Raw genomic sequence first — 17,012 nt, 5'->3', positions numbered from 1 at the left:
CTTTTTTCTTAAGACCCATTTGCAACCAATAGTTTTACAACCCGGTGGTAAATCAACTAACTTCCAAGTTTTATTAGAAATTAGAGATTCCATTTCATCATTTACAACCTCTTTCCAAAATATAGAATCATGTGAAGATAATGCTTCTCTCAAAGTGAGAGGGTCATCTCCAACATTAAACACATAAAAATCAGGACCAAAATATTTTTCTATACTCTAGTTCTTTTACTTCTTCTTAACTCAAAATCACCAATTTCTTTATTTTTTAAAGTAGAAGTAGAAGAACTAGGTAGTGACAAAATATTTTGTTCAATCCTTTGACGCCCGCTATTTTTAGAATCAAAAGGAAACTTATTTTCATGAAAAATAACATCACCCCATTCTATCACAATATTATCTTCAAGATTAAAAAATCTATAGGATGTACTATTTGAAGCATAACCAAGAAAAGTACAAGTAGTAACTTCTTACCCAATTTTGTAATATTGGGATCCATTAGCCTCACAAAGGCTAGACAACCCCAAACTCTTAGATATCCCAAACTTGGCTTGTAACCTTTCCACAATTCAAAATGTGTCAATTTAGACTTTTAATGAGGCACACGATTCAACACATAACAAGCAGTTAAAATAGCTTCACCCCAAAAATTTAAAGGTGCATGTGACTCAATAAGCATGGCATTAGTCAATTCAACCAAAGTTCTATTTTTCCTTTCCGCTACTCCATTAGATGAAGGAGAGTAAGGAGGAGTAGTTTCATGAATTATTCCCAATGATCTAACAAAAGAATTAAACTCATTTGACTCATATTCACGGCCTCTATCACTTCTAATTCTTTTTATTTTTCTTCCAAACTGATTTTCAACCTCATGGAGATAAGTTTTGAAATTTTCAAAAGCATCACTTTTATTTTTCATCAAGTAAACATATGTAAACTTAGAAAAATCATCAATGAAAGTGATAAAATATCTATTACCGCCACGAGTTAAAATTCCACCAATTTCACAAATATCAGTATGAACTAATTCTAACAAATTAGTTTTTCTTTCAGCTTGGAAATGAGGCCTTTTAGTGATTTTTGCTTTACTACAAGCCTCACATTTTTCAAAATTCTTTTTAATCATTGGGATTAATCCTAAACTACTCATGATTCCAACATAACGATCATTAATATGACACAAACGAGCATGCCAAAAATTGGTAGAAGAAAGCATATCAACAGAAGTAGAAACTTTATTCGTTTCAACATTCAGTTTGAACATCCCATCACATGCGTACCCCTTCCCCACAAAAATACCCTTTTTCACTATTACATATTGATAAGATTCAATAATCTATTTAAAGCCTGCTTTATTAAGAAGAAAACTAGACATCAATTTTTTCCTCATAGAAGAAGTATAAAGTACATCTTTCAAAGTTAATACCCTTCCAGAAGTAAAACACAATTTGACATCTCCTTTTCCAAGCACTTGAGTAGTGTGAGCATCACCAAACATGATGTTTGGGCTCCTCAAAATGAGTATATTTCTTAAACCAGTCTTTGTCATAACAGACATGACGGTTTGCATTAGAATATGCCCGTCATCCATCAACATTCTCAACCATGTTTATGTCGGTAATCATCGCCACAAAAGGTTCTTCGGTAACGTTTGCCTGAGGGTTAGGACCACGTTTCCGGAATCTGCAAAATCGATCAATATGCCCACTCTTGCCACAAGCAAAGCATGGTCCCTTGTCTTGAACTTGTTGATTTTGTGTTTGGTTATTTTCATCATTATTTTTCTTGGGAGGTCTACCATTATTTTTCTTGAATTTCTTCTTCTTAGGCTTCAAAGATGTATTTTTGTGAGATTCAGGAGTAGCATTATTTAAAGTAATTAAATTTACCTTCGTTGTGATGTTGCTCTCTTCTATTTGTAAAAGTGCATCTTGTCCCCTAGCCTCTTCTTCCATGTGGATTTTCATTATGAAGGTTTCAAGGGAGGTTTCCTTTTGTTTGTGGCGCATAGTTTTTTGAAATTCCTTCCAAGAAGGTGGAAGTTTATCTACTATGCCACAAACAATAAGGTTATCTCCAATTTTGCCTCCTCAGACCTTAGCTCACCAACAATCATTATAAAGTCTTGAGCTTGGTCTACCACTGATTTGTTGTCCACTATTTGGAAACGAAAAAATCTACTAGCCGCATATTTTTTCGCTCCAGCCTCTTCGGTATCATACTTACTCTGCAATGCTTTCCAAATTTTCTTTGCACTAGAGTAAGTTCTATCATAATAATCATAAAAATTATCAGATAGACAATTAAGAATATAATACCGACACTTAGAGGAATCACCATCGTACTTTAACACTTTCTCTAGTTGAGAAATAGTTTCATCATCATTCATAAAGGTGATGTCTACTTTATTAGGATTCTTCTCAGTTAACACATAAGAAACATTGAGAAGACTTAAGTAGAAAAGTATTTTACCCTTCCATCTCTTAAAATGATTACCATTGAACCGAAATGGCTTGTTAAGGTCTCCCATCTTAACATCCGCATTTTTTTCAATTGTAGCCATGATGATAATCTCCTTAAATTGTTACAGAAAAACTTACAAGATAATAAAAAATACAAAATTACAATTGAAAATAAAAATGAAGAAATAAATCTCTTCAGGCTAAGGCGCGGATATCTCGCTCTCTTTAAGGAGATTCAAGCCCACTGCAGCAAATGTTTTCACCGGTCCAACAGTAGTCCTTCTTGACTTGTCCCCTCCAGGATACAACAGCCTTAGCACAAAGTATAACTCAACAACTCTAGACAAGAGTTGAGTCCAAAGCTCCACAGAAAGAACACCTCCATTCAACTAATAAGAACTCTCTTTTTGACTAACTCTTTCACTCTATATTTTTCCTGTATCACCCAACCAAATGAAGACCACCACTATTTATACTATAAGAAGTCTTCCTAGCAATGAATAGGGAGATAATGTGGTAGTAAATAGTGAAGATAATGGTATTAGGAGTTACATATGTTACAAAGAATAATGGGGAATAAAGAGTGAAGTAAAATGGGCAACTAAAGGCCACCAACGTGCAAAGACTCAATGGACAAAAGGAAGATGCTGCACAAAGACCATAACTTCCCAATGTTCTCTACAACATTTATCACTAATGAAGAATGGCAATAAAGCCTAACTGACTGTAGATGAAATGTCACATTAAGAGTGAGGATTGCAACTCCTAAAATGCATGCTACATGCTCACCTCACATAGTAAGTATAGATACTGCCAAACGGACAAAGGTGCAAATTAATATAATAAAATATTAATATTAAAATGCTAACAAACCAACAGACTATACTAATTGACCTTCTTGAGTTTATTGATCTTCATGTGCCATCACTATCCATAGAAGCCAACACAATGGTCTACCATAGAAGCAACCACAATGATCGATAAACTCAAAACAGTCAACTAGTATATCCTCTACTCTCTTTGTATCAAAAGCTAGAACACTACTGTCACTTATGCAAATATTATAAAATTGCACCAATAAACAGGTGGACTATCAAAGATCAAATAGTTAAAAGTATCCCCAATCAGTTGGACCTCATGCCATAATTCAGATCGCTCTAATGAAAGTAAGTGAAATTTGTAGAAAAGGTTGGAATTTTCAACCTACATATTGATGGTTACCAATTTGTATTGATTTAAATTCAGGCAAAGAGATGATATTATTAATAATGAATAGGGTATTTATAAAAGAGGGAGGAACATGAGGATCAAGAAAGAAATCATTACAATTATTAATTAAAATAAATGACAATATTTACGGTTATGAATAAGGATCAAGAAAGAAAATCCATATGGCCAATCAAAACAAATGACAATCTTTATGGTTATAAATAAGGATCAGGAGAGAAATCAATACAATCAATCAAATAAATTACAATCTTTGCAGTTATGAATAAGCTAAAACAGGGAAATTAAATCTTTATCATCATCATCTTATGAAAATGCCCATTAAAAATTAACGGACAATTCTACTCTTTATTATTAAGAAATTATTACTTATACCTCTTATTAAATAATAAATTATACTTGTGAATTTAGGACTTTTGATTTCTGATAATCACTTTTTGTAACTGCATTCATGCTACAATTATTGTGTGCTCCTTTGAGCTTTCAGTACTATTGAACTCATCCATTGTCAATCTCTTCATATACTTTGTTATTTATAAATTGCTTATGTTATCGGTCATTTTAACTCGAGGTCAAACAGTGTACAACATATTGGTGATGCTTTAACTAGAAAAATGTTCTGTGGGTGTTTGGCACTAATGGTAAAGATAATGAAGTGCAGAGGCCACATCTATTATGATATTCATTCTTTGAAGTATGATCAAGCCATTCCTCCAAGTTCCCTTTTGACATGAACTGAAAGACTAAAGCTTTAAACTCATTTCCATTGAAATCAGAACTTGAGCATACACTGATGCCTTATGTTTCTTAATGCTTGGCATTCTGCTAAGAAACTTTTTGAAGCACCTTCATGCTGGAGTTTGAGTACCTTGACAGCAATGACCGTTCCATCAGAGGCAAAGGTTCCCTTGTAAACAGTTCCGAACCTGCCAGAGCCAAAAAAAATTCAGAAGAAAATCCACCAGTTGCAGTGTGGAGCTCTTCATACAAAATGTTAGGGTAGAAACGTGCAGATTTAAACCTATATTCAGGTGCTGGTTGATCTTTCAAATTTCTTCTCCAATAAAGGAAAACTACTAACAAGGTCAAGATTGAAAATGAAGCAGCAAACACAATTGTCAAGATAAATTTGAGGGCAAGTACATGCTTCTTCCGTGTCTTTTGATAAACGCAAGGTCGTAAATGCAGCTCTTGAATCCCACCACAAAGCTCGGAGTTCCCAATTAATATATCTGTACTCAAATTTAAAAATATTNACACTGAAAACCTCGGGAGTCATGTCGACCATGCTACTAACCTAAAATGACCCTTATGGAGCTGATGGAATCATCAGAATTGGATTCCGATGTCATCTTCTTGAACTTTTGATCGAAAATGATCGTTCAAGGTTCATAAGCTCCAAAACACAAAAACTCGCACTAAGACCAAACGAACGACCAGGTGACCGAACTGTCAGTCCCAGCAAGTCATAAATGACTTGGGGTCGCTATAGGAACGCTCTAAACGACTCACAGAAGGCAAGACACAGAAATGACCATGAGGGTCATTACAGAAACGTGCAGATTTATACCTATATTCAGGTGCTGATTGATCTTTCAAATTTCTTCTCCAATAAAGGAAAACTACTAACAAGGTCAAGATTGAAAATGAAGCAGCAAACACAATTGTCAAGATAAACTTGAGGGCAAGTTGTTGGCTACAGTTTCCCAACCCTGTCAAGAGATTGTTACCAAAGTTGAGACCTCCCAAGTTTGTCAGTCTTCCAATTGAATCTGGAATGCTACCTGTAAGATTGTTGTTACTCAGCTCGAATAGATTCAAATTCACCAGGTTTGAGATCTCTTTGGGTATGCTTCCACTAATTCTGTTTCCGTAGAAGAGTAGGCTTTGTAACTGACTAGAAAGGTTGACTGTTGAATGAGGTAATGTACCTACAAACTGGTTGTCTCCAAAATGGAGCATTTGTAGACTTCTGCAGTTGGTAAGAGAATTTACAAAGTCAAGGTCATCATGCTTAACGTGTCCAAATTGGTTACTCCAAACGTTGAGCCACAACAAATTCCGCAAGTTACCAAAACCCTTGGGTATATTTCCAGTGAAATTGTTTATAGGAAAATCAAGCTCTAGCGATTTTGAAGCATTGGCCAAAGAGGACAGTATGGAACCAATGAATTGACATTTCGCCAAGTAAAGTATTTGGAGATTAAGAAGTAGTTGCCTAAATCAGATCTGAGATTACAAGAGAAGTTGTTAAAGGAAAGTGATATTAGTTCCAGGGATGATAAATTGTACAACGGAGGAGGGAACTCCCCGGATAAGCTATTTACTGACAATCCAGGAAGCCTCAACTTGGTCAATCGAGCTAAAGAAGCTGGCACTTATCCCTCTAGATTGTTGTATGGTAAGTACAACTCTTCTAAAGATGTAAGATTTCCAATAGAACCTGGAAAGAGTCCTGTCTGGTTGTTATTTCTGAGATACAGTTTCACTAACTTCGTTAAAGATCCAACTTGGTAAGGAATTTACCCCACAAGAGTGTTGTGTTCCAGGACAAGGCTCTTGAGCTTAACACAATGTGATAGATTAACTGGAATTTCCCCTGTTAGATAGTTGAGACTCAAATTCCGGTTTTGAAGCCTTGACGGCCTGCTGAGTTGTTGAGGAAGGCATTTTCTGCAAAGAGAGGTTTCCAAGATGAGCCTCAGCCCTTTGAGATTCAAATGGGTGACTCTTCTGTGTCTCAGGCGACATTTTACTCCAGTCCACTGACACAAATGAACAGAATCATTCGGCCAAGAGACGGAAACTCCTGATAGATCCTCAGTTATTTGGGACTTGAATCCAAGTAAGGCAAGTTTGTCAATTTCATTGCCAAGAAAAGCAGCTGATGCAGCATGTTGGAGAGAAAATATGAATATAAACACAAGAAACACAGATTATATATTGGAGTACCACTGCGTGGTATGAGATGCACAATTATATAACAAGCTTCCAATGACATTGACCAAAAAATATTTTGTTAGCAATTTTCTTCAAGATTGATTCTGACTGTGGTGCTTGATCCACCTAATCTTTTCTTTATAATATCCTCTACAACATGATCCTTTTTATGACGTGAAATCCAACTGATAAGAAATTCTTTCTACTCTATGTCCTTTAGTCCACCTGTTTATTGGCACAATTATTGGCTCATAAGTGATAGTAGTGTTCTAGCATTTGATACAAAGAAAGAAGAAGCTATACTAATTGACCATCCTGAATTTATTGATCTTCATGCTCGATCACTATCCATATATCACGACCATTCAAAATTTACCATAGAGGCAAACACAATGATCAATAAACTCAAAACAGTCAATTAGTATATCCTCTACTCTCTTTGTATTAAAAGGTAGACTGTCACTTATGTGACAATATAAATAATTACACCAATTAATATGTGGACTACTAAAGACCAAATAGTTGGAGTTTTCAACCAGGTTACTTATGGTAACCAATTTGTATTGATCTGCATTAGGGTAATCAACCACTAGGCCTGTTTTTTCTAACTCATTTCTAGGAGCATTCGGATATGGAATCAATTGACGCTCTCCAATTAAGGGATTGAAAACACAGTAACACCTAATTCTCTCAAACTCAAAAGAGAATCAAACCATTACATGAGCCCAAAATCTCTATGTCAAAACATAACGTCGTCACAGATTGAGTGATAGAGTTAAAGGATTTGGGAATTGTCAGATTAGTCTCCCATCATGTACTAAATAGATGAGTTGTGTAGAAGTGACTTTTTGGCGTTGGAACAATGTTTTGGAAAATTCAGGATGAGATATCCTACCTTTGAAATTCTTGGATAGAAGTTAACATTGAACAACTTGAGCGTGGAGCGGGAGCCCAAATGATGATGAACCTTGTATGGACTTAAGTAATAATCCTCCCCACATGAGCTATCTTTTGGTGTTGAAGTGCCATATCTTTACATGGTATCAAAGTCATGTCCATTGGACTCTTGATACACACTCCAATAGGGCTAAGGCTTGGGCTTGGGCGTGCAGGCTGGTGTTAAGAGTTCACATTGGTTGGGGAATTAACTAATAGTCTGTTTATATGGACTTGAAGTGTCATATCCTTAAATAAACAAAATTAACGAATTGACTAAACACACTTATAATCTTAAGCGGGATATAATTAATTTGAACAATATATATTATTATTTGTTGTTTTGATTTCTTAATGAGTGATTTATTATAGGTCCACATATCTAGTTCATTGATTGTTCAGTAGAATCTACCGAATCAGTTCGGAGATTTCCCTAATAAAGTTTTATACTATTTAACACCAACTTGTTTTAGGGTTAAACATTTGTTGTCTTCGTTAATAGACTCCAAAACGAGAATAGAAAGAATTAAGGGCATTAGAAACAGCAACAGAGTAGAGGAACACAGTGGTCTATCAACGACTGTAAAAATGCCGGATGATATAGTTATGTAGATCATCTCCCGCTGGCCCTTGAAGTTTGTTGTTCAATGCAAACTCCTATCCAAGAATTTCAAAGGTAGGATATATATCTCATCCTGAATTTTCCAAAACATTGTTCCAACGCCAAAAAGTCACTTCTACACAACTCATCTATTTAGTACATGATGCGAGATTAATCAACAATTCCCAAAAATCTCCTTTAATCCTATCACTCAATTTGTGACGACGTTATGTTTTGGCGTAGAGATTTTGGGCTCATGTAATGGTTTGATTCTCTTTTGAGTTTGAGAGAATTAGGTGTTATTGTGTTTTCAATCCCTTAACTGGAGAGCGTCAATTGATTCCATAACTGAATGCTCCTAGAAATGAGTTAGAAAAAATAGGCCTAGTGGTTGATTACCCTAATGCAGATCAATACCAATTGGTAACCATAAGTAAATGACCAAAGAGAAAATTCAGGATGTAGTTAAAAACGATTCTTTCTTTTCCATCCCACCACCCTATTAGGAAGATTAACGGTGTTCACTAATTGGTCTCCGGTGTACACTCGAACCTACATACCAATTAATGGTGGAGATGTTCAATCACTTGAGCATGCCTAACTTGTTTGAATTTTCTTTTTAGGGTTTTCCTATATGCATTTTGAATGTGAAAATAAATTTTTTTTTTTGGGGCAACTGCTGCATTTTTCAAGTATTGATCATGATGCTCCAACTATGGGACAAGAATACCTCATCTGTGTCTAGAATCACAACCTTTTAGGAACATTCTCACCATGACCATTTGATCCTGCCTTATCATCCCCTAAAACATCTGATTCTTTACATTCATGAATGAAACGTATTATCTGATGTAGACGTTAAGAACTAATATCTGATGTTCCTATACTAAATCCATTAAGTAACAAGAAATCTGACACTACCTTAGTTCTTCTGCATGCTGAAAATACTACAGGCATTTCAAGTTTTATATCAAATCCAAAGCTTACCAAATAGACAGAATGTTAGAATTCTTACCAAGTAGACAGAATTTAAACCATTTTAGATCAAATCCAAAGCTTACCAAATAGACAGAATGTTAGAATTCTTACCAAGTAGACAGAATTTAAACCATTTTAGATCAAATCCAATGCTTTCATTTGTAGCATGTGGCCTCAATCTTCCCTATGTAGAAATTTTTCTCTTATTAGTGTCAACTTACTGTAAACTTGTGTCAGGGTCAATCTGTCTCTTGCGGATTCAGCTGAACATGCAACACCAATCTCAAGTATGCTAACCAAGCATTCCATCTCTTCTTTCTTGATACTGCCCCAGTATTCTTTGCCGTTGGTTGCCTTACTCATCGCACCATGTAAAGTTGTTTTGTCTAGAATCTCCATAACTTTCTCTGGCAATGCTGTTTCGACAAAGTGGTGGAGACTAGAGATTGCTTGGAACAAAGTGTCTGTGGGTCTTCTTCCAGTGAATATCTCCAATATGAGAATCCCAAAACTGTACATATCTCCTAAAACGGAGACCTTACTATCCATGCCGTAGTCTGCAACAAGCAAATTTAGCTTATAAATAAACCACTATTGTTAGAAGAAATTTCATATCACAGTTTTTGTTAACCTAGAAACATTACCTGGAGCTGCATAGCTAAACTAAGCTGTGAGATCTTCATCAAGAATGAGTTTCACCAAACCAAAATCACCCAAATGAGCTGTGAGATAATGAAGTGCAGAGGCCACATATTATGATATTCATTCTCTGAAGTATCATGCTTGAGGGAAGTACAGATCGTAAATGCAGCTTTTTAATACATCTGCACTCAAATTTGAAAATATTCCGGTGACAGGAACCTCACCATCTAGATTGTTGAAAGATAAGTTCAAGTAGAGCAAGGAAGTAAGACTTGCAATGAAGTGAGGAATTGGCCCTGATAGATTAAGTTGGGAGAGATCCAAGGATTGGAGATCCGGCAGATCTTCTAAATTGGGAAAGGTCGCTTGGAGGGAGTTCCCCTTCAAATAGATCTAACCCAAGGCCAAGCATTTTCCAAGAGTTCGTGGAATCATCCCCGAAAAATTGTTGTGAGAAAAATCAAGATAAGTAAGATGACTCCAGTTACCAATATACACCGGTAATGGACCAGTCAAAAAGTTATAAGATGCATAAATATCTGTGAGGGATAAGAGAGAAAAAAGTTGTTGTGGTATAGTTCCTGTTAGACTGTTTTCAGAAATACCCAATTTTATCAGTTGGCTACAGTTTCCCAATGTTGAAGATCTGTTACCCGCTGGGTATGCTTCCACTAATTTTGTTTCTGTAGTAGAGTAGGCGTTGTAACTGACTAGAAAGGTTGACTGTTGAATGTGGTAATGTACCTACAAACTGGTTGTCTTCAAATGGAGCATTTTCAGTTGGTAAGAGAATTTACTAAGTCAAGGTCATCACGCTTACCGTATCCAAGTTGGTTACTCCAAACGTTGAGCCACAACAAATTCCGCTAGTTACCAAAACCCTTGGGTATATATTTCAAGTGAAATTGTTTACAGGAAAATGAAGCTGTAGCAATTTTGAAGCATTGGCCAAAGAGGATGGTATGGAACCAATGAATTGACATTTCACCAAGTAAAGTATTTGGAAATTAGGGAAGTAAATCGGATCTGAGATTACCAGGGATGACAAATCGTACAACGGAGGAGGGAACTCCCCGGATAAGCTATTTACTGACAATCCAAGAAGCCTCAACTTGGTCAATTGAGCAAAAGAAACTGGCACTTGTCCCTCTAGATTATTGTATGATAAATACAACTCTTCTAAAGATGTAAGATTTCCAATAGAACCTGGAAAGTGTCCTGTCAGGTTGTTATACAGTTTCACTAACTTTGTTAAAGATACAACTTGGTTAGGAATTTTCCCCAGAAGAGCGTTGTGTTCCAGGACAAGGCTCTTGAGGTTAACACAATGTGATAGATTAACTGAAATTTCCCCTGTTAGATAGTTGAAACTCAAATTTAAGTTTTGAAGCGTTGACAGCCTGCTGAGTTGTTGAGGAAGGCATTTTCTGCAAAGAGAGGTTTCCAAGATGACCTTCATGTGCCATCACTATCCATTGAAGCCAACACAATGGTCTACCATAGAAGCAAACACAATGATCGATAAACTCAAAACAATCAATCAGTATATCATCTACTCTCTTTGTATCAAAGGTAGAATACTACTGCCGCTTATGAGACAATATAGAAAATTGCACCAAGTGGACTACCAAAGACCAATCAGTNAGATGTAAGATTTCCAATAGAACTTCGTTAAAGATAAAACTTGGTTAGGAATTTTCCCCAGAAGAGCGTTGTGTTCGAGGACAAGGCTCTTGAGGTTAACACAATGTGATAGATTAACTGAAATTTCCCCTGTTAGATAGTTGAAACTCAAATTCAGGTTTTGAAGCCTTGACAGCCTGCTGAGTTGTTGAGGGAGGCATTTTCTGCAAAGAGAGGTTCCCAAGATGACCTGAGATTGTACCTGCCAGCCTCAGCCCTTTGAGATTCAAGCGGATGACTCATCCATATCTCAGGCGACATTTTACTCCAGTCCACTGACAGAAATGAATAGAATAATTCCAAGAGACGAAAACTCTTGATAGATCCTCAGTTATTTGGGACTTGAATCCAAGAAAGGCAAGTTTGTCGGTTTCATTGCCAAGAAAAGCACGTTGGAGAGAAAAAGAGAAAAGAAACACAACATGGATAGCCAAAAAGGTGTGGAAGTTAAAACTCGCTACGAAAATTTCCATTCTGGAAAATGTCAAGAACCAAAAGATACACCTCTCAGAAATGTTGATTTTGTTATTGGAGCACCACTGTGTGGTATAAGATGCACAATAATAAAACAAGCTGCCAATGACAACATTGCAATGTATGTGCATCTTTTTCATTCAAGCAAGCTGAAACATACACAAATAATATTCAAGAAACTCTCTGCTAGTATATTCAGCTAAAACATACGCAAATAATATATTAGCAGAGAGTTTCTGCATCCACTTATATATATTGGGAATTAAGAAAACTAAACAACAATCATCCAACGAAAGAATTAGTAAAGCATTGAATATTTTGATGCATACTATATATCTAGTACTGTCCAATTCATTCTGTTGTTTACATCCTCTCAGTTCATATTCCCCATGCAAATTTGCTGTTTCCGCAACCTCATCAGCTTGTTCATCACATACCTCATTGATGATCGAGTCTCGCTGTCTGTGTATATTCGATATCAGTTCCAAGTGGCATAGCGTTGATGATCCTCTAAGGCATGATCCTTTTTATGACGTGAAATCCAACTGATTATTAGCAATACTTTCAGCTCTATATCCTTCAATAGTCCACCTGTTTATTGACACAATCATTGGCTCATAAGTGACGGTAGTATTCTAGCTTTTGATACAAAGAAAGAAGAGGCTATACTAATTGATCATCCTGAATTTATTGATCTTCATGTGCCATCACTATCCATAGAAGCCAACACAATGGTCTACCATAGAAGCAAACACAATGATCGATAAACTCAAAACAATCAATCAGTATATCATCTACTCTCTTTGTATCAAAGGTAGAATACTACTGCCGCTTATGAGACAATATAGAAAATTGCACCAAGTGGACTACCAAAGACCAATCAGTTGGATTTCACACCATAATTCAGGTCTCTCTGATGAAAGTACGTGAAATTTATATAACAAGATTGAATATTCAGACAACATATTGATGGTTACCAATTTGTATTGATTTAAATTCGGGCAAAGAGATGATTTTATTAAAATAATGAATAGGGTATTTATACAAGACATTGGAACATAAGGATTAGGAAAGAAATCGATACAATTATTAATTAAACTAAATGACCACCTTTACCGTTATGAATAAGGATCAAGAAAGAAAATCAATACAATCAATCAAAACAAATGACAATCTTTATGGTTATGAATAAGTATCAAGAAAGAAATCAATACAATCAATCAAAACAAATTACAATCTTTACAGTTATGAATAAGCTAAAACAGGGAAATTAAATCTTTATCATCATCATCTTACGAAAATGCCCATAAAAAATTAACTGACAGTTTTACTCTTTATTATTAAAAAGCTATTACCTAGACCTCTTATTAAATAATAAATTATACTTATGAATTTAGGACTTTTGATTTTTGATAATCACTTTCTCTAATTGCATTCATGCTACAATTATTGTCAGCTCCTTTGAGCTTCCAACACTATTGAATTCATCCATTGTCAATCTCTTCATATACTTTACATTATTTATAAAATGTTTAATGTTACACTCCATTTTAACTCGAGGAAAAAGGGCGTAAAATATATTAGTGAATTAGGACACCTATTTTGTTAAAGTGATGCTAAGTTAACTATGAATTATTGTTTAATCTTGTGGAATTCTAGGTAAAAGTTCTAATTATCCTAAAGGGAAGACATGCATACTTTAAAATCCGTTAAAAATAATTAACTGGCCAAAACTTAGGTTAATTAGTTAAAAATTAAAGGAGCAAATTTAAAAGGAATATGTTATAAATACTTGATAAAGTATTTGTGATATGTATCTTGAAAATAAAATCCCTCATATTTTGCAACAAATCAGGAAAGTAATAAAACCAAAGTAGATCAAAGAAACCTTCATCCAAGCGTTTGAAAACTTATCCATCTTTAGTAAAAGTTCATGTCCCCCTTTTTTGGAATGGTTTAAAACTTTCAACAAAACTTGCTCATTAGACATTTCATAACCTTAAAAAAACTTAATGGATAGAATCAAAGAGGTAATTAATCTATTTTTTAAAACAGTTTGCAAAAAAAAAATATGAAAATTCCGCGAGAACCAACATGACTTATTTGTTAAAGACTAAAGTAGCTATTCTTAAAAAAGCAGAAAGGGCAAAGAGCAAATAAGTGTCATATTTTTTTTAAAAAATAAGTGTCATATAATACAAAGTCAAAATATAAGCAAGAACACGAACATGATAAAGTAATGACTAAAAGAGCAATTTTCGAGATTTCTTTGCTACTTTGCCATGTCTATTTGCATGAGCTTTTGAGAAGCGGAAGACACAAAGTGGTAGAGTGGATGCACACTTTCAAATCTAGTGGTGGTGATGAGTCCCGAAATGAGACTTCTTGCACGGTGAAATTCTTTTATGAAGACTCCAATTAGCTCCGAAAGTGTTCATGTAAATAAGGAGAGAGTAAGGAAATTAGTAAAACGATTCAACTTTAAATGACAGTGAACAAATCAAATATAGAGCTAAGTAAAGTCGTAAAATGAATATGTTATCCAAAACACGAAAATGTGCAAATGTCGCAATTGGTAACTTTAAACCTAACTCAAAACAGCCAAGCCACCATTCATGTCTTTTGAGCACAAAATTAATACTCAAGTTCAACAGGTTTAAGCTAAAAAAACATTACTTTTCAATCCATGATCCTTCCACATTTTACACCGCCATCACTAAATAACTTAGAAGGAAACGTATACATGCAACTCAACTATCTAATGGATTCGGGAAAGAGCTTAAAATCTATATTTTTTGTGCACATAGAGTTAAGATAGGATCATGGTTTTTTTCACACTAATTTTTTTTAAAATGTAACCTGCATAACATTTCGAACTAAGCAAGAACAACACTCATCTCTTTTTAACATACTTTTACCTATGAATACATGAGCTGCAAAAAATTTATCATATAAAGACATCAAATAAACATTTAACTTAGACCGACAAACTGATTTTAAGTGAAGATTTGATCACGAAACGAAATCATTTCTTAAATAAATGACGGGATATGGCTTCAGATCTATACAGAGCTCGAACAAGAAGTCAAGAACCGAGTATATTTTGTAGTCACATATAATTATAGATAAGTAAGAAACATTAATGGCAAGTCATGGTTTTTCTTAAGATAGAGAATAACAGTTAATGTCACCTGTTGCGGGGCAGTGAACGAGAGCGAGTCCGACACCTACACGAAGCTTCTCCTTAATTAAAACATAAAACAGTGGTTTCAGGTGTGGTGGTGCGGGGCAAAAGGCGTCCACAAAAATGAATGCAAGACCTGCTATTTATAGTGACGACCTAGGTTCTTCTAATTGCAACTTTGGGCAGAATTCATAAGAGATTTCAAAAGTATTTTTGCTTCTTGTTGATCGAATTAAAGAAGAGAGATGTGGATGAAGGAGAGAGAGAGGAGAGCGTCTGATTTTTTTCAGTAGGACCAAAACAGAACTGGCGATCTCTGTCATTTGTTGAAATTGCTGGAATTAGTAACGGACGAGTTATTTGCTGTTTCAGAAAATAGATTAGGGTTTATTTGGGCTATTTTTGAACATATTTTGATATAAAATATGGGCTGAAAGTTTGATGGCAGAATTTCTTTGATTTTTTTTTAAAAATAAATTATTTTGGGCTTCTAACTTAATAACGGAGGAGTATAAAAGTATAGAACTTCCATATAAAATATTTATTATTTATACAAAAGAAATATTCTCTGTAAAAGTTGGATTCCAATAGAACTACTATAGTCAAAGAATGAAATAAAAAAACACACCTGGGTAAAAGTTGTATCGAAATAGGAGTGCTTATTGAAACCAAATTTCAACATAACAAACGACAAGAGAGCAGAAGAAATATATGTTATGGAATTGCAGGAAGATGTATTCCTTGGGGAGATCATCTCCCGCTTGCCCTTGAAGTTTGTTGTTCAATGTAAACTTCTATCAAAGAATCTTAAACGTCANTATATGTGAAAGTTGCTCATAAAAAAACACACCTGGGTAAAAGTTGTATCGATATTGAAACCAAATTTCAACATAACAAACGACAGGAGAGTAGAAGAAATATATGTTATGGAATTGCAGGAAGATGTATTCCTTGGGGAGATCATCTCCCGCTTGCCCTTGAAGTTTGTTGTTCAATGTAAACTTCTATCAAAGAATCTTAAACGTCATAAAAACACTTCTACACAACTCATCTATACAAGAAATGATGGGTCAGCATTAAGAAAATTCCACAAAATCTCTTTAAACCCAATCACTCAATCTGTGAAATTGAGATTTTAGCCTCATGTAATGGTCTGATTCTCTTTGACTTTGAATGAGTTATGTGTTACTGTTTTTTCAATCCCGTAACTGGAGAGCACCAATTCATTACTGTGTTTACTTACCTCGTATACATTTTCAGAAATTACATAGTCCTTGCTACTTTTAAAAATGCAACGTTGGAGGGTTTCCCATACTTTGGATAACTTCATTTTAGTCCTGGAGGCATTATTATTGCTTCCATCCAACGTTAGCTTGTATCCATAAGATGCCCTCCTATAATGTAACAACAGCTCATCAGGCGTATAATATTGCTGCAAAAACTTAGATGACATCATCAAAGGTACCAATTAGTTTCAGCATTTTAGTTCTTTTGGTGTCCTAAATGAGACTTAAATCAATAAATTAAAGAAGAGAGAAGTTGTTGAGGGAGAGAAAGAGAGGAGAGCGTTTGATTTTTTTCTAGTAGGAAAATATGAATATTGCACACTGGTGATCTCTGTCCGTTGCTGGAGTTAGTTAGGTATGCAACTTTGTCAACGGTATTTCCATCCAAGAAGAAATTTCATAAGGAGAATCATCACAAGAAGAAGAGTAGGCAGTCGGAGAAAAATAAGAAGAAGCAGGAGGACGAGGAGGAGGAGAACAAGAAGAAATGTTGTAATAGAGGTGTGACTTTTTGCCTATAACTTTAATTTGGTATTTCCAGGAGATTGAGGACATAGTTAAGCATTGTAATAGACATGGTTTCTGCATTTTGAATAAAAACT

At 35.1% G+C, this 17,012-nt stretch overlaps 1 long non-coding RNA gene and 3 pseudogenes across 1 annotated transcript; 1 reads left to right on the top strand and 3 right to left on the bottom strand.

Annotated features, from left to right (window-relative positions):
• Positions 1-4,288: 4,288 nt before the first annotated feature.
• LOC125858700 (LRR receptor-like serine/threonine-protein kinase EFR) lies at positions 4,289-6,622 on the bottom strand (annotated as a pseudogene).
• A 501-nt stretch (positions 6,623-7,123) lies between these two features.
• Positions 7,124-8,604, top strand: LOC125858699 (uncharacterized; annotated as a pseudogene).
• Positions 8,412-10,518, bottom strand: LOC125860697 (putative receptor-like protein kinase At3g47110; annotated as a pseudogene).
• Positions 10,519-10,713: 195 nt separating this feature from the next.
• LOC125860698 (uncharacterized) lies at positions 10,714-15,195 on the bottom strand. Its single transcript, XR_007445867.1, has 3 exons — positions 15,132-15,195; positions 11,451-12,402; positions 10,714-10,989 (listed from the first exon to the last, which is right to left on the bottom strand). It is a non-coding gene; the product is annotated as an uncharacterized LOC125860698 (long non-coding RNA).
• Positions 15,196-17,012: the final 1,817 nt, after the last annotated feature.

Source organism: Solanum stenotomum, chromosome 3 (genome assembly GCF_019186545.1).
Source record: "Solanum stenotomum isolate F172 chromosome 3, ASM1918654v1, whole genome shotgun sequence".
Classification (NCBI taxonomy): Eukaryota; Viridiplantae; Streptophyta; class Magnoliopsida; order Solanales; family Solanaceae; genus Solanum; species Solanum stenotomum.
Note: the sequence above shows the minus strand (reverse complement) of the source record. Positions and strands in the feature narration are given on the sequence as shown.